General features: G+C 38.3%; 1 long non-coding RNA gene across 1 annotated transcript in view; it reads right to left on the bottom strand.

Moving 5' to 3' along the window:
* Positions 1-243: 243 nt before the first annotated feature.
* The window catches only part of LOC147825972 (uncharacterized), a 35,677-nt gene continuing 11,529 nt past the window's right edge, over positions 244-24,391 (bottom strand). The window contains exons 4-7 of the long non-coding RNA XR_015440124.1: positions 19,856-20,010; positions 19,391-19,633; positions 18,201-18,394; positions 244-16,128 (exon numbers count right to left, since the gene is read on the bottom strand). This is a non-coding gene — a long non-coding RNA (uncharacterized LOC147825972). The remainder of the gene's footprint in view (positions 16,129-18,200; positions 18,395-19,390; positions 19,634-19,855; positions 20,011-24,391) is intronic.

Raw genomic sequence — 24,391 nt, 5'->3', positions numbered from 1 at the left:
AGGGGACAAAAGCTACTTGTAATACACATAACAAAGAGAAAGTAGTATTGAGAACTAAAAATAATTGATTTAAATTAATTAAGGGTAATCACCACTTAAATTAATTTAAATTAAATTAAATTTTAATTTAATTTAATTTTAAAATTAAAAATTGATAAGAAATTTGTGGAATAAAGCATTTCAGCTCAAGCTGCCATTCCTACATTTCTTCACAAAGACAGCATTTCAGCAGCTCTTCTCCTTGTTATATGCCTAAAAGTATAATTTATTTTAAAGCAAGCATCACTGAAAACTAATCAACCATTGCTAAATTCCCAGGATTTGTCTGTGAGGTGCATGGAGGGAGGAAGGGGATCAAGTCAGCCTTCGTAGACACTGGAATGTAATATAGCTATGAACACTCTACCGCCACCTACTGGGAAGTAGCCTATAGTGCCTGAAATTAGAGTAAACTCAAACTCAGTATCTTCTTTCTCTAAAACTTTTAATTTTGCTATTTTTTCTTCTTCCTCCATCCTTTTATTTCATGTTTCTTCTCTATTCATTTTATTTCAGTTTTTAGAGTAGCAATATTCGAGCTCTTTCAATATAATTCTCATACACAGCTCTCTAAAACAATACATTTGTGACATGAGGATAAACAGGAGATGAGAAAAACAAGGTCGATGTTAAGTGAGACATCCAGTTTAAAATGGTGCCTGGTGGATAACTTAATTACAAATTACATTTTTTATATTTAACTTTAATAGTTAGTAGTATTTAATATCCCCATGTTCAGAACCCACTAAATAATTATTCTTTCACTATAGATGTGTTGTTTAGATATTTGTTGTTTTAATATTCCTCAATCTGTATTTATTACTTGAAGAAAAAGCAAAGCTAATCATACACAACTCATAAGAATGCAGTGAGAACTGAATGATGTGTATAATGTGTTAAAGTCTTTGACAGAGCACATTTCATGCAGTAAATGTACAATGTTTTCTATTATTATTATTCTTCTGCAGAAAATGTTTGTTTTTATTTTTCTCTATAGCCTTAAAGCACAGTAGAAATTGTATGAACTCCAGAAAATGAATTATGTTGGTGTAGTATACTAGATAAAGCATGACTGTGAGCCAGCCACTCTGCTGATCATATTGAGGATATTATTTTATTTACTCGTCCTAGGGTCCAGAATCTTGATTATTCACTCTCAATTTTATTTCTAAATTTGTAGGTAAAAATTGATCAGTGCTTCCTGAAGCTTGGTTTTCCTCAGAGGAGAATGCATATGGGCATCTTTCAAATTTCTTTCAGCTCTATCAACTTTACCATAGCTGTACCAGCCTTATAACTTAGGTTTGAAATTCAGTATCTATATTGACTGTCATTCTGTATCTCTTCATTATAAAATGAAAGGAACAAGTGTTAGAAATACTGATAGTTAGAAAAAGGAGTTATCAGAGGTTATCCAGTCAACCTTCACACACAGTTGAGTAATCAAGTAAAGAGAAAGGGGACGTATTCTGTCCCAAGTTATTGTGATAATATGAATTTAGTGTTTAGTTCAGAAGATTTGGAAGATAAGGCAGCTCTAATTTAGCTTCTCAAGGATAGAATCAATGGAGAATGCAGTGAGGAGAAAGGTAAGTATGTGTATTTTACTTGTGGTTATGTATTAGATTGTTACTTGTTTTCTTAGTTACTTCCTCATTGCTGGGTCAAAGTACCCAACACCCACAATTTAAAGGAGGAGAGTTTTATTTTGGCTCACAGTTTGTTAAGGTTTTAGTCCATAGTCAACTGGCTGCAGGGCATGTGGCATGGCAGAGGGGCATTGCAGAGGAGAAACAGTCCCTGGCAGGGCAGACAGGAAGCAGGGAACCATTGTGGGAACATCAAGGGATATACAAAGGGATATATAAAGAGATACATAAAGGGATATATAAAAGGATATATATATATCCTTTCAGGCCACACTCACAGTGACCTACCTCCCAAACTTTACCTCCCAACATCACACCCAGCTATAAGTCCATCATCAGTGGACTAATCATTATCACACACCCATGATCCAGTCACCTCCTGAAAGCCCCACGTATGTGTGTATAAGGCTCTGGGGGTCGGGGGCATGTTCAGATATAAGCCATAACATTTGTGACCTGTGGACATGAGCAGATCTAAAAAGGCCATCCAAAAGCTATATCAAGCTTTATAACATATATCTTCAGAAACATTCTGAGACATACCAAACCGAGCTGACTTTCCAAACAAGGAATCTCTTTTTCCCTTTTTAAATTTAAATTACAGGACTGGAGATTTAGCTCAGCCACACTGCACCTGCCTGGCAAGCAAAGGTCTTGTGTTCAATTCCCAGTAACAAGAAAAAAAGAAACAGATTAAATTTAAATTACATTGTAAAAACTTTGGAAAGAATGTAATAAAGTCACCCATAATTGCATGATTCTGAGCAAGCAATTTTCATATTTCAACCTATTTTATGCTTTTCCTATAAGTATTTATATTATTGCTGTAATTATAATATACATAATGCTGTCATGTTATTTGATTACAATTTTGTCATATTGTTACATCACCTCTATAGTCATCCAATTCTTGCAGTTTTTTTCTAGAAAATGGTCATATCATAATTTATGTTACTATATATTGTTGCAAATAGAACACGTTGGGCCAGGGATGTAGCACAGTGGCACAGTGCCTGCTTGGCCTGAGTTCGATCCCTGGTACCAACCAAGAAACAAAGCCACAACAACAACAAAAAGAGAATAGAGCATGTTGCATGCATGTATGGAAATGTCACAATTAAACTCATTATTTTGCAAACTTAATGTGCACTAGTAATTACAATAAAATGCCCTTCTTTTCATAAAAGAATTTAAAATTATGCAATGTGTTTATCACTTTCTCTACATTTTAGGTTCATTCTATGAAATTACATCAGAATGCCTGTCAAATTGCCAAATTGTTTTCCACCAAATGTACAGCACTTACCAATGTCATTAATAATATGAAATAAGAAGAATTTGCAATTCTCTCAAATGTAAGGGGAGTAGACATGCTTAAGTATTTATTTTCATTATTAAAATACTTGAATTTATTTTATTCTTATTTTGTACTTGTTTCACTTTCTGTATATTTGTTCATGCTTCCTCCTATTTTTCTTTTAAACTAATGTTTTTTTACTAGTGTTTTAATTCTATGATTTTCATTATTGTTTTGGAAAAATATTCTTGATATTTTTGTTATCTACATTCTAAATTTAAGAGAATACATAACTTAAAATGCATAAAGTAATTAACATCATTACTATCCTGCAAAACAATACAAAAAAACAAGCATATAAACTCCAATCAATTTCCTCTTGCTTTATAGAGCAATGTCATCCACTATTTTAATTTCATTATAGTTCTTAATATCCAATGACTTTTTATTATTTTTATGTATTCAAAGCTTGTGTAGGTTTATCAATTTCACTGACATTCTCTCTTGAATCTCAGTTTTCTTTCTGGGTTCAAATTTCCTTTTCCTTAGATATATCCTTCGGAACTTGTGCTACTAAAGTTTTCAGTGTAAACACTTTCAGTTTTCATTTTCTTGAGATATCTTTGTGGAGTCTTCATTTGTGGTACTGCATCATTGTTGTTTTGTTGCTGATCTCTCCCCTTCAGAGAAACTATACTTTTGAAGTTTTGTGGTTTTATTCTGCTCTTTTGTACGTATGAAATAAAATATGTAATACACAATGTGTGGCATGCATGTAGTAATATACATACATGAATTTATACATATGCATAATACAGATATTTATATAGCTATTTATTGCATCTTTCAATACATACATGATTTGGGTTTTTTTCTGATGTCTGGATCGAAAGATTTATGTTTTACATAAATTGTGGGAATTCCTCAGCCATTGTAGCTTCTGATAAAGCCGTTCACTTACTCTGCTTTTTTTCCTTGGACATTTCTTGGGACTCTCATTCCATTCCAATCCTTTTCCCCATGACCTTTATCTTTGCCTTTATTGTTTGTGTACCTTTATCTCTCCATCATCTGGATAGTTCCTTTGGCTGTATGTTCAACTACTGACTGTTCAACAGTGTCTAACCTGCTGTTTAACATATCTGATCAATATTTATTGTGAGAGACAATATTTATCATTTCTAGAAGCTTTGTTTGATTCTTTCTTTCATTTTCCAGCATGGGACAAGATGGACATTACCCTCACTATCTACTGACACCTCCAAGACGAGGAAATCCTTTGCCAGCAAAACCAGTGCCTTTCATGTGCTACAAAAGAACATGTCCTTTCTCTTTCCCACTCCTTTAATTTGAGTACTGGATCATCATATTCCCTCTGTTTTCTAAATTTTATGAAATTTATTTGAATTCACAAAAAGTGCTTTGGGAAATTGAGGCAGGAAGATCAGAAGTTTGAGTCTAGCTTGAGCCACTTTGCAGCTTTTATTTAAAAACAAAAAAAGAAAGAAAGAAACAGAGAAAGAGAAAGAGAGAGAAAGGAAGGAAGGAAGGAAGGAAGAAAGAAAGAAAGAAAGAAAGAAAGAAAGAAAGAAAGAAAGAAAGAAAGAAAGAGAAAGAAAGAAAGAAAGAAAAGGAAAAGAAGGAAAGAAAAGAAAAGCTAGTGTTAACGATATATCTCATTGCGAAAGTCCTGGATTCAGATATGTAATATTTACTGTAATTCAGGAGATTTCAGTAAAATTACAATTTTAACTATAAGAAATATACTACATTTATTGATTAAGAAGGGAAATGAAGATGTCTTCACAGCGATTTCTAAGCTCTGAAAACATATTAGAAGCCAGCACTTGATGATTCTTAGAACATTTTAGTGCAGTTCCAAGTTTATGTTTAAAAACCAACCAAACAGCTAAGCTGTCCTGGCTGTGCACTGTCCACCAGGTTCACCTCTCAGAGCACAGTATCTGTCATTTCCTAGCAACCCTGTGCCAGACTGTCTTGCACCCTCATTGTAAGACAAGAATATCACGACAGTGTTACATTTCATATACCTTTCAAGATGATTTCATGAACTAGATGATCAAGCAGGTCCTTTTTTTCTCCTCACAGCATCCACCCCAGGAGACATTCCCACTTAGAATGAAAAAGAAACTATCAGCGTGGCCAACAAGTCCTTCCATCACCTGTGTGTGCCGTCCCTTCAAGCTTTCCAGTGGGCACAGCATGGAGTCCCTGGTACACAAGTGGCTTCCTCACATTTCTGATCTTTCACTTGGTTTTCTCTGAGCTGTGCATGGCCGTTCCATTCTGCCTACATCTTGACACACTTTCTTCCATTTGCATGCTCAGTTCAGGCCTCTATCTGCTAGGAAGTTATTCATAAGTCTATCATGATTTTTGTTTTATATTTCCTTCTCTAGGATGTGTTAGATATCTTTTCTTAGCACTTTCTTAATCCATAAATACCTTAATTAATATACTGTACTTATTGCACTGGAATTACATTTTTATGTCTTTAGCCTACTGCAACAACCCTAGCATCATTTGCATTATAAATTATGGTTGAGAAATGAGCAGCTATTACTCACAGAAACTAGGAATGAAAGGCTGAGCCGTGCCCTACCAAAAGTACAAAATATCCTCTGCTAGAGCTACACCAGGCCCGAACTGTGAAGAGTAAGGCACATATTTTTAACCTCCATCTCCCTTTTCTCCCTTTTTTGGATTGCTTGGTCAAGGTTATTTCTCTTTTCTTTCATAAGCTCAAAATTTTATTCATCAAAGCCTACAAATACTGGAAAAAATTTCAAGGCAGAAAATTGAGTTTTTTGTTATTGAGACATAAATCTTATCATTATATTTACTTCTTCTTAAGATATAAAAAGATATTTTGGAATCATTGTGGTTTCAAAATTTTAATAATAAGTATATGAAATATTAACAATCATACTAGAATATACATTGAGTGACTGTTAACATAAAGATGACCAAGAGTTGTAGCATTTTATCAAATTGACTGGTGGCCAAAATGAGTCATTGAATGACACCATAATCTAAAATATGGTTTCGATGTTTTAATTTCACTTTTCCGGTGTAGATCTGTAGGCAGGCCCTATTGACTTAACCACTTGTCATCTATAGTCTTGTGGTAGGCAGAATACTGGTACCCAAAGGTACTTCCATTGGGTACCCTCGTGCCCAGAACCTCTAAATATGTTAAGTTCCATGGAAAAGGAGAACTGGAGTTGTATTAGGAAAAATGTTACTAGTCAGCTGACTTAAATTAGGGAGATTGGATCATATGATGTGGATGAGCCTGTTATAATTATTAGAGTCTTTAAAAGTGAAAGCCAGAAGCTGAAGAAAAGAATTAGAGGAGACTTGATGATGGAAACAGTGTCTGAGATGTGCTATGTCAAAGGTGAAGGAAGAGGGCACAGACCATAAGGGCAGCTTGATAGGCTTGAAAATGTAAAAAAAAGAAAATCTCCCTCAGAGCCTCCAGAACAGAATGACACCCTCCTGACACCTGGGTGTTTGAGGACTTGACACCTGAAGAACCCTAAAGTACAACACTGTGTTGTTGAAGCCACAGGATGTGATAATTTGTTATAGTCTGGAAACAACTCTACAGAAAAATAACATTGCTCTTCAGTCAAGCTCATTGTTAATTTTATAAGTATACAAAAAGTGTTTTCAATTAAGATCATAATAATGCAGTATAGGTTCTCATACGTCTGTTAGAAGGGACACGATTGAGAACTAGCAAAGCTGATTTCCCCCAGACCTAGCTTCCCATCCTCTCTTCTTGCTGTTCTAGGGTTGTCCTATGTCTTAGAGTACAGGGCTGGCTCAGATGTCAAGTTCCTAAAGTGAGTCTTGGCTATGTAAGCTTTTTTCTCTTCTCCCAGGGGCCCAAATATCAGTTTTGACTCTTGCAAAGACAAAAATCCTAAAAATTATCTATAACTTCCAGCTTCAGACTCTTTGTGGAAATATAAATATGTGCTTAAAACAAGTTTTCTGCAAACAAAAAGTGAGAATGACTGCATGACATTTATATTAAATATTGTTCATTAGCACTGAGATGAGGATGTTGAAAACAGAAAGACCAGCATTTACTAATTGCTATGTTGCCTCACTTTAAAAAAAGTCGCTGCAAATTGTTTTGAATCGTTTCCCTTCCACCACTGAGAATGTAAAGAGCAGAAAGAATAGAGGAACAAATATATGAATAAACTAGCAGTAATACAAGTATTAAAAGGAAAGTGTTAATTTTCCAGCATTGCTCCTTTCTACCTTGGCACATTCCATAGTATGAAACCTCAACAAGCCCCTCATTGCAGAAAGAGATTGCAACTGTAAAGCATACACATTTTGCAGTGTTATCCGTGCTCAAAGCAGCTGGTAATGGCATCCCATGCCTCCCAAATCCTTGATCCCTGGTGTTTGGTCACTTTTCAGCCCAATGGTAATAAACAACTGCCACAAACTAAATAGTAACAAAACAGTGTTCTGTGGATAGTTCTTGATTTGTTAGTCAGTCTTGGAAAGGTTAGCTTTGGGCTTCATGACTCTAATCTGAGTAGCTTGAAAACTGAGCTTGAACAGAAGGTAACCTTAACACAAGCCTCTAGTCTGTACAGAAGCATTTTTGTTTTAATGATCTTTCCTTTGACAATCTTTCCTACTCTTTCCAAACCCGAAGAAACTTTGCAAATTGCACTCCATAATTCTTTGTAAACAAAGAAAATGATGAATTTAATGATAGAGATTGCTTATGTTTTGGGTGATTAGAAAAACATTTGTCATAAAAATAGCAGTAAGTTTTTCCTGTAGGCATGGATCTCACTGACATCTATGTCACAAACACCACTGACTTGCCTATTTTTCATATCACATTATCTGATTTTCACAGTCTTTCTTCCAATTGGAATTTCTGACTCACTTGAGACATTAGTAGAAACTAGAAATGCAGCCACAAATTGACAAAGGAATAGGCCAAACGCAGTGCTGGGCAACAGTAAAAGAACCAGTCCTCACACTTCCGAGTTCACTGAGGAAATGATTGAAACACACGGATAATTATTTGATACCATTTGTGTCCTGAAGATTTCAGAGTTTAAGGATGAATCGATGTGAACTTTGCCTTTCCTCAGTAGGTAGGAGTTATCTCTATGAACCAGGGATTTTTCCCAACTGATCCATTGCTGCATATGTAGCATTTGACATACTGTCTTGGCCAGAGAGGGAATTAACAGATGATATTTTAGTAGCCCAAGAAATTAAAGAGTTTGACAGAAACAAATAAAGGATTGAAAAAATTCAGTTGCACTTAATACAGACATTATTTACTCTTAGAAACCTTTTCCATTGATTAAATTAAAATAGCCAAACTCAATACTCAATATAATATTACTTTACGGACTGGATAAAGCATTTCTATAAATTAATAAGAAGGAAAAACAAATTGTACTAACAAGTTGTTAAAACAATTTGATAGAAAATGACCAAAATATAAGATTATGTAGTTAGGACAAGAATGAAGTTAAGTGATTATTTTCTATACAATTTTATGCTACTGAATAGTACTTTGTGAAAATCCCGATTGAAAAAATCAAGATAAACCAGCAGGGACAATTTTTTGTTTTCTTGGTTTGGGTTTTGGTCTGTTTTGAGACAGGGTCTCACTATGTAGCTCAGCTGGATTTGAACCAGTATCTTCCTGCCTCAGCCTCCCGGGTGTTAAAATTATAGGTGTGCACTACCATGTGCCATTTTTTATTATCTTTGGATCAAGAAGTATCTTAAAACTGACAAGAGCTGTCTGCTGAGTAAAGGTTGTAGGTATCAACATCACACCTCTGTCCACTGGCATCATGTGATCAGAACAAGAGTATCAGCAGCAGGGTGTGTATATTCCATGAAATACACCTGACTGCAAAGTATTTGGTCATCATAAAACAAAAACCTGAGTGTTAAGTATTATTTTCCTTGTCTAGATGGCAAAACTGTTCACTAATTGATAGCTGCAAACTGGAGTTTAAGATTCAGGAAATCTGGTACCAAAGTTTGAAATTTTAAACATACCCCACTCTCTCTAACGTGCCTTGGCAATGATATGGCACAATGTGATTTTTCATGCACCCCTAACTGGAATTCTCATGTTTACAATTGTATTGGAGATAAATTTTGTTACAGCAAGGTAAAATTGAAGTCTGGTGATAGCAAAATCTGTTTTAAAGATATTTCCTAAGGAAACACTCTCATACTTAGGTCAGGAAACATCTATTTGCAACAAGACTGATTGTAGTAGAAAAACAGCTGAGAGATTCTAAAATCCCCTCATAGGGATTGGATAAATTAATTGGGAGTATTCTTATAATCCAAATAACGTGGAACTGAAAAGCATGAACTTAAGGTTCGTGCATGAACATAGATAAACCTGACAAAATGCTATGATAAAAATGCAAGTTTTTGAAAGACACAAAAGTAACATATAAATAATGACAAGTTTAAAGAATCAATGTTACACATTTATAGATTTATATCTACCTGCAAAAGAACAGAATGCAAATGGGAAAGATTCATAAAGAATCTAAGATGATGGCTGCCAATGGAGAAAGAAGACGGAGGAGGTAGGAGAGTGAAATAGATTGATTCAACTTAATTGCAGTTTGCTTTTTTAAAACGGCTGAAATATCTGCATCCGTCAGTGCTCACAAGAGAAACAGATGTAATGTAAGTATAAGATGTGTACGGGTTTACAAAGCTGGCTTTCCCTGGTGGCTCACAGAGTCGGGGCGGAAGAGTGCAAAAGGGCTGTCTCCGTGCTGGAGATCTGAAGGGTCCAGCTGAAGGTCCAAGGCCTGGAGCTCAGTGTAGCGCCCCCGGGAGTCTGTATCGGGAGGCTGAAGAGTCTGTGATGAAAGGCTGAAGGGTCTCTGCTGGAGGCTGAAGATCGGTGGCGGTGAAGACGGAAGCTGCTCTGAAGCAACAGAAGCGAGCCTTCCTTCTCTGTTTCTCTTTTAACCACTAGGGCAGCAACCCCAGCCAAGGTGGGCCTTCTGCTCTGTAAATCCTCACAGCCACACCCAGAACCATGCTGAGCCAATTTAGTGGGACATTTCTTACTCCAGTTGGCACAGTGACTGTCAGTGTATTTCATGGAAATATTGCACAGTGTTTATACTTCTCACTCTGAATAGGGATGCATGTTGTCACCTTGTTCTCTGTGCTTTTCTTATTCGTGAAGAACTCTATGGTAGCGTATTGTTGTTTTTCCTGAGCTGAGATTTTATTTTTAAAGAAATAGTACAAATGCTTTTTAAATTGTAAAATAAGTAAACGTTCACTCATAACATAGACATACTACAAATTTACTTCATTGGGAATGGTTATCTCATATTTCACCTCTAGAAGTAAATTTTACATTGAAATTTATTTGAAAGCAATATCATAAAATGTTAAATGATGTTAATTGATTATTTCACTGATCATTTCAAGGGAATTTTAGTGCAGTAAAAATATACATGACAGGAAATTTACCAATTTAACTAATTTTAAGTGACAGTTCAGTGAAATTAAATACATTTATACTGTTATGCTTCTATCATCCATTTTATCTTATCATCCATCTCCAGAATTTTTTAAATTTAGAAAACTGAAAACCCATACCCATTAAATATTAGTTTCTTATTTGCCTTTCCCAGAGTCCCTTGGTAACTATCCTGATACTTTGAATTTCTATGAACTTGATTACTGTAGGTACTTCACAGAAGAATCACATAATTTTTGGCTTTTTGTGACTACCTTATTTCACTTAGCATAACATCATCAAGCTTCAGAATGCCCTTCATTTTAAACCTCCATAATATTAATTGTACATATCTATTTACAATAGTTCTCCTTACCTGTGGTTTTAGTTTCTGAGATATCAGTACCTATAGTCAATTATCATCTGAATATATGAAATGAAAATTTTCACATGAACTTTTCTGGAGATTTCCCTGTATATTTTCTTCTAAAAGTTTTATAGTTTTAGCTCTTACATTTAGCTCTTTGGTCCATTTTGAGTTAATCCTCACTGAAGCTCAGGATTATGCAGAAGGGGGCCTGGGCCAGCCATGAACCTACAAATGAATTAGGACTTAACTCAGGTGCTGGGGCTACTATGGGGCTGCCAGGCATCAGGGGATGGGACTCCCTGCCGTGGGTGTGGGGAGTGCTCCAGGATGGATGGGATTGCAGGTCTCCCTTGCTTCTGGAAAATGCCAACAGAATCTGAAAAAGGAAGCAAGTCCCTTCTCTTCACTTTTACCTTCCAAACTCCTGCCAGCATTTCCTTTTGCTAGAAATTAATCATGAGCCAATCTGTAGGCAAATAGAATGTGCAGGGTCCTTGGACCCCGAAAACATGGTAGAACATAGAACAGAGAAATAGGGATGAAAGTATCAGTCAAGTAGTTGCCCTAAGCTCCTCTCTGAAATGCTTCTGAGTGATTAAAATGCATCAGAAAGTGTAAACAAGTTCTAAAAGTATAATAGATAATGTGAAATAGGAAGAAAAGGGGCAAAGTTGAAGGGGAAGTGGGAGGGGTAGGGGAAAGGAAAGAAGGGAATGGAATCAATATGAGAAAATGAAAAAATGGAAACAAAGTCTATGTAAATAGGGAGGGGTGGAGGGGTTGAAAGGAGGGCAAGAGAATGGGGAAAAAATAAGAACCAAGAGAGATTATGTAAAGGTGCAAATTTCCAATGATAAATCTCATTATATTGTATACCTAAAATGTACCAATAAAGTAAAATTAAAAGAAAATAAATAAAATAAAATGCATCCCAGAAAATCATCTGTTTGAATTTTGAGGTGTCTTTCTTTTATAAAACATGAAAGAGGACACTTTTTGCTCTTTATCTGGATTGATTTGACAAAGCTTAATAGATCTCCACCAGGTGGACTCAGAGGCCAGTTTATTAAAGGGTTAAATTTTAGACATAAAATTTACTTAAAGATTTCAGTTTCAGATTGGAGGATTAAAAAAAAAGAAAGAACAGATAATACTGACAAACTTCTTTCTTTAGATGTTCTGCTGGAATATTGGCTTGTTATTATCATATGAATTCTGACTGCTATGTCAATGTGCTCCCCCTTCTCTGGTTATGACTTAGGACTTCTCTTGCCAAGAACACACACTCCAGCTGGCTCAAGAAATAAAAGATTTTCATTACAAATATACAACAGGAATATCACTGACATTGTTGGAATAGAAATAAAATACAGCCAGGCCTTACTAGGAGCAGGGCTGCTCTTTGACTCTCTGAAGGAAGCCATGGTCACTGTTATGTCTGTTTCTCATGTTTTCATTACTCATTCACCGAATACCCATGAAGCTAGCACTGCAGTGCTGTGGTTATATATACAAACAAGGGAGGATAAGGCATTTAGATGGAAAAGACAGTCAACAAATAAGCTCACACATATAATATTATAAAGTGCTTTAAATGCTATGAATATAATGTGCATCTTTTAAGAGAGACTATAATATAAAATTTAAGTAAGAAGTTATGAAACAGACTTTTTAAAAAATAATATTTAAGTTCAGACCTAAAGATGAGGAAGGATTAGACAAATTGAGAAGGGGGCAGAAAGTTTTAATAGCTATCAAGAGTTTAAACCAAAAAAAAAATAGATCTGTGCATATATGAACACTAGGCTTCATATTTAAATAGATTATTGTTTTATCATGGGGTAAACATATTTGTGACAAAACAGGAAATCCCGTCAGTGAAGACCTCTTTGTTGTAGAAATCTGTGAAACAAACATAGTTCAAGTGCAGTAAGATTAGTTTTTCATTTTGTATTCACTTTGCGTGGTAAGTTAAGGTCAAAATTATCACTTTTGTTGATAAATTATCAACAATGCTTTCCAATACTTATTCCTAGTATAATTTACAATTTTGTAAAAATAACTTGCCTTGCATTTTAAATTGGGCAATCTCCCTGCTTCTTGTGAAAAGTATGTTATATCAAAGAGCAGATGTGGCTCTCTTTCTCTCCACTTAAATGCCACAGTAGCAGGCGTGAACCAAGCATATACACAATGTCCTACCTACAAATGGCTTTTCTTTTAAAGCAAGTCATTGCAGCACGCCAATGCCTTGCGTCTAGTTTATAAGTGTGTGCACTGATATATATTTGACAATCAGAGCTCAGACACTGAGGCTATGGTCTCTCTGACCCCTCATATGTACCAGGCTAATTATAAAGTAATGTGACAGTCACTCTGAGAAGGTGGCAGGAGTCTCCCTCCCACCCCTGTCCCAAATTCACAGGTAAAATCCACAGTGAAACCCATCCATTTAATGAGGCTTCAGTGACTATTCTGGCTCCTATGATGATGTCCATGCACTTGCTAGATTTTCAGTAATGTGCTAGTAGTACATAACAGCAGACACAAGAGACTGAGTCACAAGGAGCAGAACATAATACTCTACTGAAGAAAAGGGGTAAATATAAAATAAGGACTATTTTATCATAAATATCTAAGTCCATCCAACTGACTATTGAAAAATTTTGTAAATTTTCTATAAAGGAACATTTGGAATTTTCTGAATAAGTGATAGAATTATAATTGAAATGAAAACTTTCTGTTAACCCTTAGGATCCATTGTAACTTTTTATTAAAGGGAAGGAAGCATCCAGATTTGATGTTTTGACTCTTATTAAGATATTCTAGTTGAAGTAACTGACTGTATTTGGTCCTAGGCAGTAGCATGAAATTACCTCTATGGATTTATTTTGGCCCCCACACTTTGAATGGTTGGAGTCCTGAAGGATAAACCAAGCTAAAAAGGGCATCTGATTCTTCACAGTTAATAAATATTTTATCTGGATTTATGGGTAAGGCTCACTAGGTTTGGATGGATAAAATAGAATACTCACAAAAGGGTAACACTGTATATAAAAATTTGAATTTGTGTTCTCTCCTATTGAGAGGTTAAGATTCAGTCTGTGTACACCCAAAGGAAACGAGGGAGCCCAGAAGGACTTTACAAATGCTTTTCACATTTCAGTGCATGGATTAAGATGACATTCAGAATTCAACAGCCAGCTCTGCCAGTCCCTATTGTGCAACTCTTTGTGAATTCCACTTTGTGCCTCACTGCCCTAGTCAATAAAATGGGCATCACTCCAGTTCGTACATATCTCAAGATTATCATGAGAATGGAGCAAGGTCAGGTTTCTAAAGTAATTAGTGTTTAAATAATCTCTTATCATAAACTCATATAGCATTATGAACAGCCCGTGAGTTGGTTCCATTCCTTAGATCTGCCCTGGCATGGCTCTGGGGCAATGACTCAGCATGGGTGACCTTGCTCCACACCTGAGGAGCCATGTCTGTGGTGCTACTAGCATTCAGTGAGTAGAATTCAGGGAGGCTGTAATCATCCCACAGTGCCCAAGGAGGCCCTTACAACAAAGACTTGGACAACACGAATGTCAACAGTGCCAGGGTTGAGCAACCCTGCTCTGGGGTCAGTGAGACTCTTCGTCACTGAGTGTGTGTTGTAACAGCACGTGCCTTTGTGTTATGTTCTCTAATTTACACTCGGACCCTCCCCTGTATCTTGGACTGTGAGCTTTTGGGGGTCTCAGCAAGTCATGGGTCCTGTCTAGCACAGTCATGCCTGTGGTGTACACCCCACAGCCTGGCCTGGAGAAGACCCTATAAATTTTTGCTGAAGGATGTTTCAAACTGTCATTCAGATCTGTAAAGAACACTACCTACCATGATCCTTACTCTGAGCCAAGCTTAGAACACAAATCTTGACAAAGAATGAGAATGTGGCACAAAATCAGAGCCCAATTTTTGGAATTAGAAAGAGCTAAGTTTGAATTTTGCCCAAATTTACCACTTAGCCGTTGCCTTTCACAAATTATAAAAACATTATTAACGGGGCGTCTATTCCAGGAACACTGCGAGGCTTCACAAGATGGTGTGAAGTGTGCAGCTTGAACACAGGCTCCCAGCAGCAGGGATGAGCTTTCCTTGAGGGCAGCTTCCCATCCCTCACTGCCCAGCTGCAGGCTTCCCTGGGAAGTGCAGACAACAACTTCCTTGTAGGATGATAAAAGAATTAAATGAAGCCACAACGTGTTTAGCAGATTTTAATAAATATTGATTATTATGATAATCTTTTTATTTCAATGGCAAAAAGAAAAACTAAAAAAGAAGAAGAAATAGTTCTCTCTTGTTCTTTTTACTTATTCCATCTGCCTCATTCATGCTCCCTGGGAGCAGCAGGAAGAGACAAAAGAAAACAAAAGAAGGGAGCCACTGAGAAGCATTTTCAGTAGTTTTCTCAAATTGCAAAATGGTGAATTTACAGCTTTCTTCAAAGGAGACCTTGGACACCCTTGTTCTTGAAGCCCCCCTGGCTGCAAAAGGCAGTGACAGACTTTACTTGTGTTTCCAGACCAGGCTTCAAAACACTGACTTTCTCCAGAAAATTCTCCTTCCTTTCCATGTGATGAGGACTCTGATAGTTGAATAATTAATTGTCAACTTGAGTGGAAACCCCCAGTCCACGTGAATTGATTCAGCCTGGTTCTGGGTGAGGAAGGCCCACTTAAGGTGGCTTGTTGTTCGAATGGTATAAAAAGTGAACGGAAGCGAAGGATTTCAGGTGATCTTCCTTGGAAGAGCTTCATTGTGACTTTTTTTTTTTTTTTGGTACCTGGGATCTAACTCGGGTCCTTGTGCTTTCATAGCAGGCAGCGAAACCACTGAGCTAAATCCCCAGCCCCATGACTGCTTTTCTCTAGCACAATTTTGGTGGTTTTTTAATAAGAGCTTTGCTTTCTGTCTTAGGGGGAGCTTCAGTCCTCATCTTCATCTTGAAGGATGTTTCCTGGTTTCCAGTGAAGACCCCTCAGCTTTCTGGCTCAGACACTTCAGCTTCTGGCACTGGGGCCTTTCTGAGGCAGATCCCTTTGTCACTCTTTTCAAATCCTTTGGCCTCCTGATGTGAATTTGCATGTGACACTGCAGTGGGCTATAAGCCCTGGGCTGGATTCTTCATGTCTTCAGCAGGCAGACAGACATGTTCCATTTTTCTATATCTGACTGTAGTAAGCATTGGCTAAATGAAGGACAAATAAATTGTGATAATTAAGATAACCTCTTGCCCTTGTCTTCCATTTTCTTACATACACAGATGAAACTGCCCAGAGACTGAGAAATAATATTTGTCACACAGAAGAATTCAGGAGAGAGAAAATAGAGTGGAAGCTACATATAGTTCCACATACATAACACAGGAATATTTATTTGTGTGTGTGTGTGTGTGAGAGAGAGAGAGAGAGAGAGAGAGAGAGAGAGAGAGAGAGAATGATTTATTTTTCCACTGTAAAGATCAGAGACACAAAAAGAAAACTTTCTTAGCTATCTCAACCTTGCCTAGATTGAAATCTATGTCCAAATCTGGGGGAAACTGTGAGGGAAAGGAATGAGAATATTTTTTCTTTCACCAGGAACACTGATTTTGTTATTGTGCCCAGAAGGTGAAAAAATAATGATTACAGGCCATACTGGAAGAGGTCCAGGAGGTAATTTCCATCTGAAGAAAGACTTATTTTAGCTTACAGTTTAAGAGATGTCAGTCAGTGGTCACTACTGGGGGCCGGGGAAGGCAAAGTCATTGTGGTGGGGTACAGTACATCACCACAAGAATGTGTGGTGCAGGAAGACTTTTCAAATGATGGCCACCAGGAAGCAAAAGGAAGAGAGAGGGAGGGGCTGAGGTTTAAGTAACCCCTTCAAGACCACACCCCAATGACTAACTTCCTCCCACTAGGCCCTATATTCTAGGGATTCCATCATCTCCTAATAGTTCCACATTCTGGCAAGCTTGCCTTCAATACCTGGTCTTTGGTGGTATCAAGGATGGAAAAGGTGATAAGCTTCATGCAAAAAACATGAGCAAGGAAAGAAATAGCAAAAAGACCTGCTGGTAATGTCACATAACTATTTGGGCTGTCAGTACAGGTTGTGTTGTTATGATGACTTTTGACAAAATTTGAAGGAAATGAAAAAGGGCAACCATGAACATTCAGGAAACAGTGATCCAGGAAAAGAGAAGAGCCAGGGGAAAGGCCCTGGTGTTGATTTGTATCTGGCTTTGTTGAGGAAAAGCAAAGAAACCCTGGCACCTGGAGTAGAATTATCATGGGAATACGGCAGGAAAAGCAATTCAGAGAGAACACTGGTTTTTACTGCAGATGAGAAATCTTTATACAGTGCAGAGGGAAGACAAACATAATTAAATTTACATTTTAATGAGATCACTTTGGTTGTTGATTTGAGGACAGCTTGGAGTGGGGAGGAAAAGTGGAGCAGACGTTACAGTCAGAAGCTATTTCAATATCCCCTTCAGTGATGAAATCAACACAGAGTGGAACACAGATGCTCTTCTACTTACACTGAGGGTACGCCCTGATAAGCCCATCATAAATGGAAAATGCATTCAAGACCCTTAACCTGCCAGGCATCACATCTTAGCCACTCAGGACACTGTAGAGTAAGGGCAGCTTCCCCTCCTGATTGTGAGGCTCATGGGGAGCTGCTGATCACTGCTGATACCAACCACTGAAGAGAGCTTCCTGCCACAGCAGCTCACCCTGATAAGGATCAAAATCTAAAACTCCAAGTACAGTTTCTACTTATGCATACTGTTTTGTTTCATTGTTAAGCCAAACCATTTAAAAATGAACCATCATTAGCAGGGGACATTGAGTAGTGTCAGCAGAGGTTGTAAAAAGTAGTTAGGTACTGAAAATAATTTAGAGGAAAATAAAAATCAGACATTGTATTGGAAATCTGAGACAGAAGGAAAAAGGGAGACATGAGGAATATTTCAGTCCAAGTACATTTAGAGGTATAGATGGGAATGGATATATTACATTTCAGTTGTTAGAGATATTGATTAGGTTTACAGAGAAACTAAAATAAAAAGCAGCCTAGAGTATAGGGCAGTGGTGTGGACCAGGTGTCCTGATGGACGGCATCTTCAGGCTCAGCTTGAGGGTCACCTTTGCTGTGGTGTCTCCCCTCATGCCTCTTTCCACTGTGTCGAGTCTGAGGTAAGAAGCCCTCCTCTGCTCTCAGGACTTCCTGCTCTCTGTTATCATTACACAACTGTAGTGATCAGCCTACCCATCTGTTGTGAGATGAATTGTGTTTGCTCTCCAATTCATATGCTGAAATGCTAATCCCCAGTACTTCAGAATGGGACCTCTCTGGTAAACCAGCTCATTGCAAATGGAATTGGTGAACATGAGACCATTCGGTTTGGCTCTGATTTGATATGAGTGAGTCCTTACTTGAAAGCAGAGATCAGGGCACTGCATCTGCAAGTCAAAGAGTACAAAATACGCCAGTAAATTTCCAGAAGCTAGGAGAAGGGGCTGGGACAGATGCACAGCCCTAAGGGAATCAACCTGCCCAACTCTGTGATGTTGGGTTTCCAGCCTCTAGAATTGTGAGACAATATGTTTCTGTTTGAGCCTCCCAGTTTGTGGTACTTTGTTACTGCATCCTCAGCAAACAAATACAGGCTCAGATGATTGAAGATATTGTAAGCATCCTGAGGAACGGAGAGGACTGGGGTTTAGGGGTTCTAGATATTGGCAGTGACATAATTATGAGAAGGCACACAGAGCAAATGTATAGTGAATAAATGATGTCTTGCAGATGGAAGGTGTCTAAAGTAATAAAGGGCCTGTGGAAGTTGTGGGAAGCAGGCCTCAGGATAGGTGAAAATCTGTGCATGGTCTCACAGTCAGAAATCCTCTCTTTTGATCTGAGTTGATCTCCCTTAGTTGATAAACTTCCTTGGCAGGGGATTCATGAACACTGAATTCCTTTTGGAGGATCCACCTTTAGCCCACTGGAGCTCAGGAAGAGCCTTTGCCTATGCTGTGGTTAAACAAGTGCTCCCCACAGTTGCATGTCCTAAAGGCTTGGTTCCCAACATGGGGCCACTGGGAGGTGCTGTAGCCTTTAGAACCGGGGCCTAGTGGGAGATCTTCAGATCCCTGAGGCCACTGTGCCCCAGTGTCACCTCCTTCCTGTCACCACATTGCCCACCATGATGTGTTGCCCTGGCCAGAGCTCCACAGTGAGGGACACTGGGTCCTGAAGGGAAGACAAATTTAGATGTAAAGAACATTTTGCAAAGCAGTAAGAAGAAATTTCCAGCACAAATCTAATTAAAACTTTTATAAAGAAAGAACATGTCTTAAAAAACAAAAAAAAGAAAGCACATGGCTATGAAAACCTCTTCCCCCAAACCTCTTTCCCAACCTCTTCCCTTTAAAGCTAGTTTTCTCAATCTTGACACTTACGAAAGCTTTGGGCAGATAATTCTTTGTTGTTGGAGGCTGACCTGTGCATTTGAGGGCAATTTCCAACTTCATTGACCTGGTCCATTAGCTTGCACCAGCATTCTACATGCAGTTATAGCTATGAAAAATGTCTTCAGACACTGGCCTTCCCAAGATAATTGAGGATCCTAACTTTAGCAATGGTGACTTCAGGCAGAGAGGACTCCAGGGTTACGACGAGGGCCTCATCAATATTTCACACACCTGTGCAGAGAGAATGTGCAGCTACCCAGAGGAGGTCATGTGCTTCTTGGTGCCTTTAGCTCTGTTCCGCTGCTGCTCTGACCCCCACCCCGTCCCATCTCATTATGGTGGGATAGGAGACTGAGCTTAATACCCCATCCAGGGCACCCATCCTTCTCTGGAAAAAATGGGAAATTTAAACACATTGGAATCTGTCAGTGCATGTGAGAAATGTCTTCTTACCTGACATGAACTGGATGATGTTACCAACTTGAGGTTAGTGACCCTGCGGGCTTTTCAGTTTCATGTGCAGAGCAGAGCTCAGGGACCGCAGACATGAGACCTTTGAAGTCTCCTGGGGGTTACTTATTAGGGATCTTGGGAGCTACATCTGGTCCCTGGAAAAAGCAGGATTAAAACATTCAAAGAAAAGAAGGAAGGTCTGCATTTTTCTTTTCTGTGAGGAGAAGATTTGAAGGTGCCCTGTGGTGCTTAGATTCACTTGTACAGAGAATGTTTTTCAAGTATCTGTTGAATGAAGAAAAGTGGGGTGAAGTCAAACTCATGAGCCTTGATTTGAGATGTGAAGCTGGTATGAAAAAGATCCAGATCATGCTGAGATGTATCACTATGAAACTCTGAGATCTATTGAAAGGCCAGGTCATAAGTAGTGAAACATTTTTGTAATCTTTTTTCAGCTACAACCCTGGTGTTTAAGCACAATATGTAAACAGGTAAAGGTAATGCTGCTTTCCTTGGGGCTGGAAGGAAAGGGGGCTGTCCTTGGCGGGTCCATTTATGCCTTGCTTTGCCTCACAATCACCTCCTGCCCTGCTCTGTCCAAAGCCTTGTGGGGCAGTTGCTGCAAACCAGAACCAGGGCATTAAGAAGGGAAACATTACTTTGTCCATGTAGGCTTCTATTCTGTTAAGTCTAAGAATAATAATCTTTTAGAAACCAACATATGAAACTTCAGCTGAAAGAATAATCACACAAAATGGGAAAATAACCTTAGTATCATTTGGGTCTCCGTGGGCTGAGTTGTCTTTTGAGTGGGACTCAGATTAAGTCCATTCTTGGTGTAATGGCAATGGGAGGCCAAGCACAGGCAGTGGGTAGTGTTATCGGTATATGTTGCCCAATAAAAATAAGAGAGGAATGTGAGCCCAGGAAAACAGTGCAGGGAACAGGGTTCTGAGACCTCAGGACTCACTGAGCCTCCCTCAAAGGCTGAAAACTTTTGTCACAGTACCTTGATAGAAGAAGAAATGAGGACGAGATTAAAGGGCATTTTATTTTTATTGTAGGAAGCTTCCCAAGTAGCTACCAATCATGGTTGGAAGGGCATAAGCAGCCCATGGGAACCACTGCCAAATATCTCTTTTTACTCTGGAGACTGCTGTTGTTATGGGTTTATGGGATTTTTCCAGCAAGAGTGGATCCATTTAGGGCAAGAGCTCAGGCTGACTATCATGACTCAGTGGTGGCAAACCTGGGAGCCATTTTCTCCAGTGGCTGGAAAGGATGGTGTCAAGAATGTCCTACCTCAGATTTGTTACCACACATAGCTTCTAGTGTCTAGAAATGATGGATATGAAGTCTTAAAGCTCTAAGGCCCCTTCTATAATGAAAATGTCTTTTACAAACTTCTCAATTTAAATGAAGGAAAAAGTGTAGTGAGAAGTTCATGAAGCAAAAAACACCCAGTCAGATATTAAATATAACTTGATAAATATATACCTTCATACATTAGCTAAATAAGTTTTGCTGAAAATAAGCATGGTTCTATGTACACTTTAAATGCTTTTTAGGAACATATCGGTATAAAATATAATAACCTGACTCAAGTTACACATCCAGAGAGAGCAAATTGACATGAATTTTTCCATCTCAAAAAGTGAAATTTATTTGATTGGAAATGTTCAAGGAATGCTTAACTAAGTTTTCATTATTTAACATAATAGGAACTGAAAAGCTAAGCCTTGTCTGCCCACCACTTAACAGATAAGACCCCTGATCATCTGCTTGCTTTATTGAAAGCAACTGGGCTTAAGCAGCTTTCAGTTATCCCTGAAGTAAATTCTGATTCAAATTCAGGACTTAGCCTCTTCACTTTTACCTATTAACACTGTAAATTTGCAGATAAATATTTTGGCGTTAGACACTACAACAATGACTTTGCATTTTGCTAGAGGTAGGGAGGAGGACTGATTACATAAATGTCGCAATATATGCTAACAAGAAACAAGTGCTCAGCAGTGAAAACCTTTCTCCTATGCCACATTGAGAAAGGTCGTATCCAAAGTGATTAGCCTCTATGTAAAGATTGCAGTGGACTTAGTTGGATGCTAAAGTTCATAGTTAAACATTATGCTCACTTCCCCACCCCTTGTGAATGCTTGGTGATAGGATAGTAATGATATGACTGAATTTCCTATGGAAAGATATTCAGCGTGAATTGAAAGCTAAAGACATACAGAAATTTGGTAAAAAGTTTCTGTTGTTTTCCTACCCTCACACTAGACTAACTGGTAAGAGAGAAAATTATTTTAAGTAAAAATTTATCCTATGTTTATTGAGTATCTACAATGTTCCAAGCACTGTGTTCAGAATTATTCGATCACTAAATACCTGGCAGTTTGGCTGTCCTCATCATTTCTCCACAAAGTCAGACAAACCGTTCTGAAACAAATGAGCTCCCATTGCTCTCTGGATGATGAAGTCCGAGCTCCTCAGCACGCTGCAGAGAGTGGGTTTCTGTCCTAGGCCCTGCTTACTTTCAGCCTCGCATCTGCATCTCTGCCCATGAATGCTCAGCTGCCTTGAGCAGAGCTCCTTGCCTTGCTCATTTGAATTCAAATATGCTGCGTTCCTCTATCTGTGATGGTCTTCATGGCTTTCCTTTCACTTTTCACCCATCATCCTCGTCTCTGACCATGTGGTCAATTACTACTTCAGGCCTAGGCCTCGATATGACTGTATTCCAAGAAACCTCCCCAAAGCCTTAAATCTGGGGTGAGCATGATTCCTTCAGGCTCTTGCAACAACTAATGACTTCTGGTCATGGAACTCATCCCACTAGGGTGTCCACCAGTCTGAATCTTCCTTGTAGCTATTATGGAACTGTAGCTTGCCAGCCTTGTATTCCTAGAAACTTGTATTATGTGTGTATTCAACAAATAATTACTAAACACCTGAATAACATGTATCATAATCCTAGGACTAGTTCATGAACCAAAATTACCCAGTCAGATATATTTAAGGATGTTGGAAAGTAGTATTTACACATGAAAAAAGAGAGTGGGCAAGACTGATCCAAATGTCTATTTTTTTATGGCAGAGATTTTAAATTTCTCTCTAGGACACTGTTGGTTTTGGGGGTACACGGGGAGAGCTGGCTTTCCAACAAATTTCAAATGGAACCCACAGGACGGAGATGTATTAGCAATCACTCTGTTTCACAACACATTCTTACCAAATTTGGCACCTTGGTTGGTCAGATGTTTTAAGCTGAAGGAATGTGAGAAACAACCTCTTCAGGAAGGTGTCTCTGAGTGTTGCTGCCCTTGATTTAGGTCATGACTCCCTCATCTGAGATAAACTTTTCTTGTCCCTGGAGGAAAGGAACAACCTTATCTCTAGCATGAGGGGCAGCAAGAGGAATGTGAAAGTACAGGTCTAGCCAACCCCACCCCTCACTTATTACCCTCAGCTCCTACCCCCTAATCATATTTTTCCACAACTCTTCATGCTTTATTAAACCTGGCATAAAATCACTCAGGTTTCATTGTGTTTCTTGGTCATTTCCCAAGGAAGGCTCCTATGTCATGAAATACTTAAATACATTTGGAAGGTTTTCTCTTGTTAATCTGTTTGTGGTTACAAAAGCCTCATTTAATGAACCTAATCTGGAAAGAAAGAAAAGATCATTTTCTTCCTTGCATTTCAAGAGTACCCCAATCACTCTACAGCTACTCTTAGCTATTTATCTGTTTCCTTCTAGCCCTCTTCCCTAATGAAAATATTATATGTTTCCTTATATCTGTATTTTCTCTCCTCCCCCCATTTGTGCCTATGCTCAGTAAGACCATGGTATGGCTGTTTTCTCCTTTGCTATGTCCCCAGCACTCTCAGTGGCAACTGACATGTGCTTTCTCACTTCATCTAATTGTTTTTACAGGATTCCATAGGACCTTCTCAGTTATGGGTCTGGGTACCATCTTTACCCTCACATTTCGGTGACAACCTTGGACTAAACTTGAGCAGGGTCACACAACGAGAACTGGGTGGATTCAGGATTTGAACTCAAGCCTAGTTTCCCATCTTTAAGGTTTCAATTGAAATAAATCTGGGCTCTTGATGAGGAAGCATTTCCAAGTATTTTATTCTCAGTTTTTTCCCATTGCCTGTTAACAAAAGGGTATGGTAGTGTGGGTCTGAAGTCCTCATTACTCTAGGGCTGGGGAAGAATACTCTTTTAATATGCCTGGGTCTGAAGGTTTCCCAAAAATGGAGACAACAAGAAGAACAATCAGGAGGAGGGGAATCAATGAGAACAAAATGGAGTTAATAAATGAATGAATAAGCAAATGCATGAGTGAATAAAGGGATAAATTAGTTGATGGAGTGAAAACACCCAGGGCAGGGGAATACATTGTGTCATCCTTAGTAAGTTGGCCTGATCTCCTCCAGGGCTCTGATGAAAGGAGAGAAAAACTCCAAATTCCTGTTACCCAGTAGTTATTCTTGTTCTCTTAGTGCTTTGCTAATTCATCCTGA

Source organism: Heterocephalus glaber, unplaced genomic scaffold (genome assembly GCF_053883595.1).
Source record: "Heterocephalus glaber isolate CG9 unplaced genomic scaffold, H.glaber_assembly_v1.0 deba00001481, whole genome shotgun sequence".
NCBI lineage: Eukaryota > Metazoa > Chordata > Mammalia > Rodentia > Bathyergidae > Heterocephalus > Heterocephalus glaber.
This window is presented reverse-complemented; position numbering and strand designations above follow the sequence as displayed.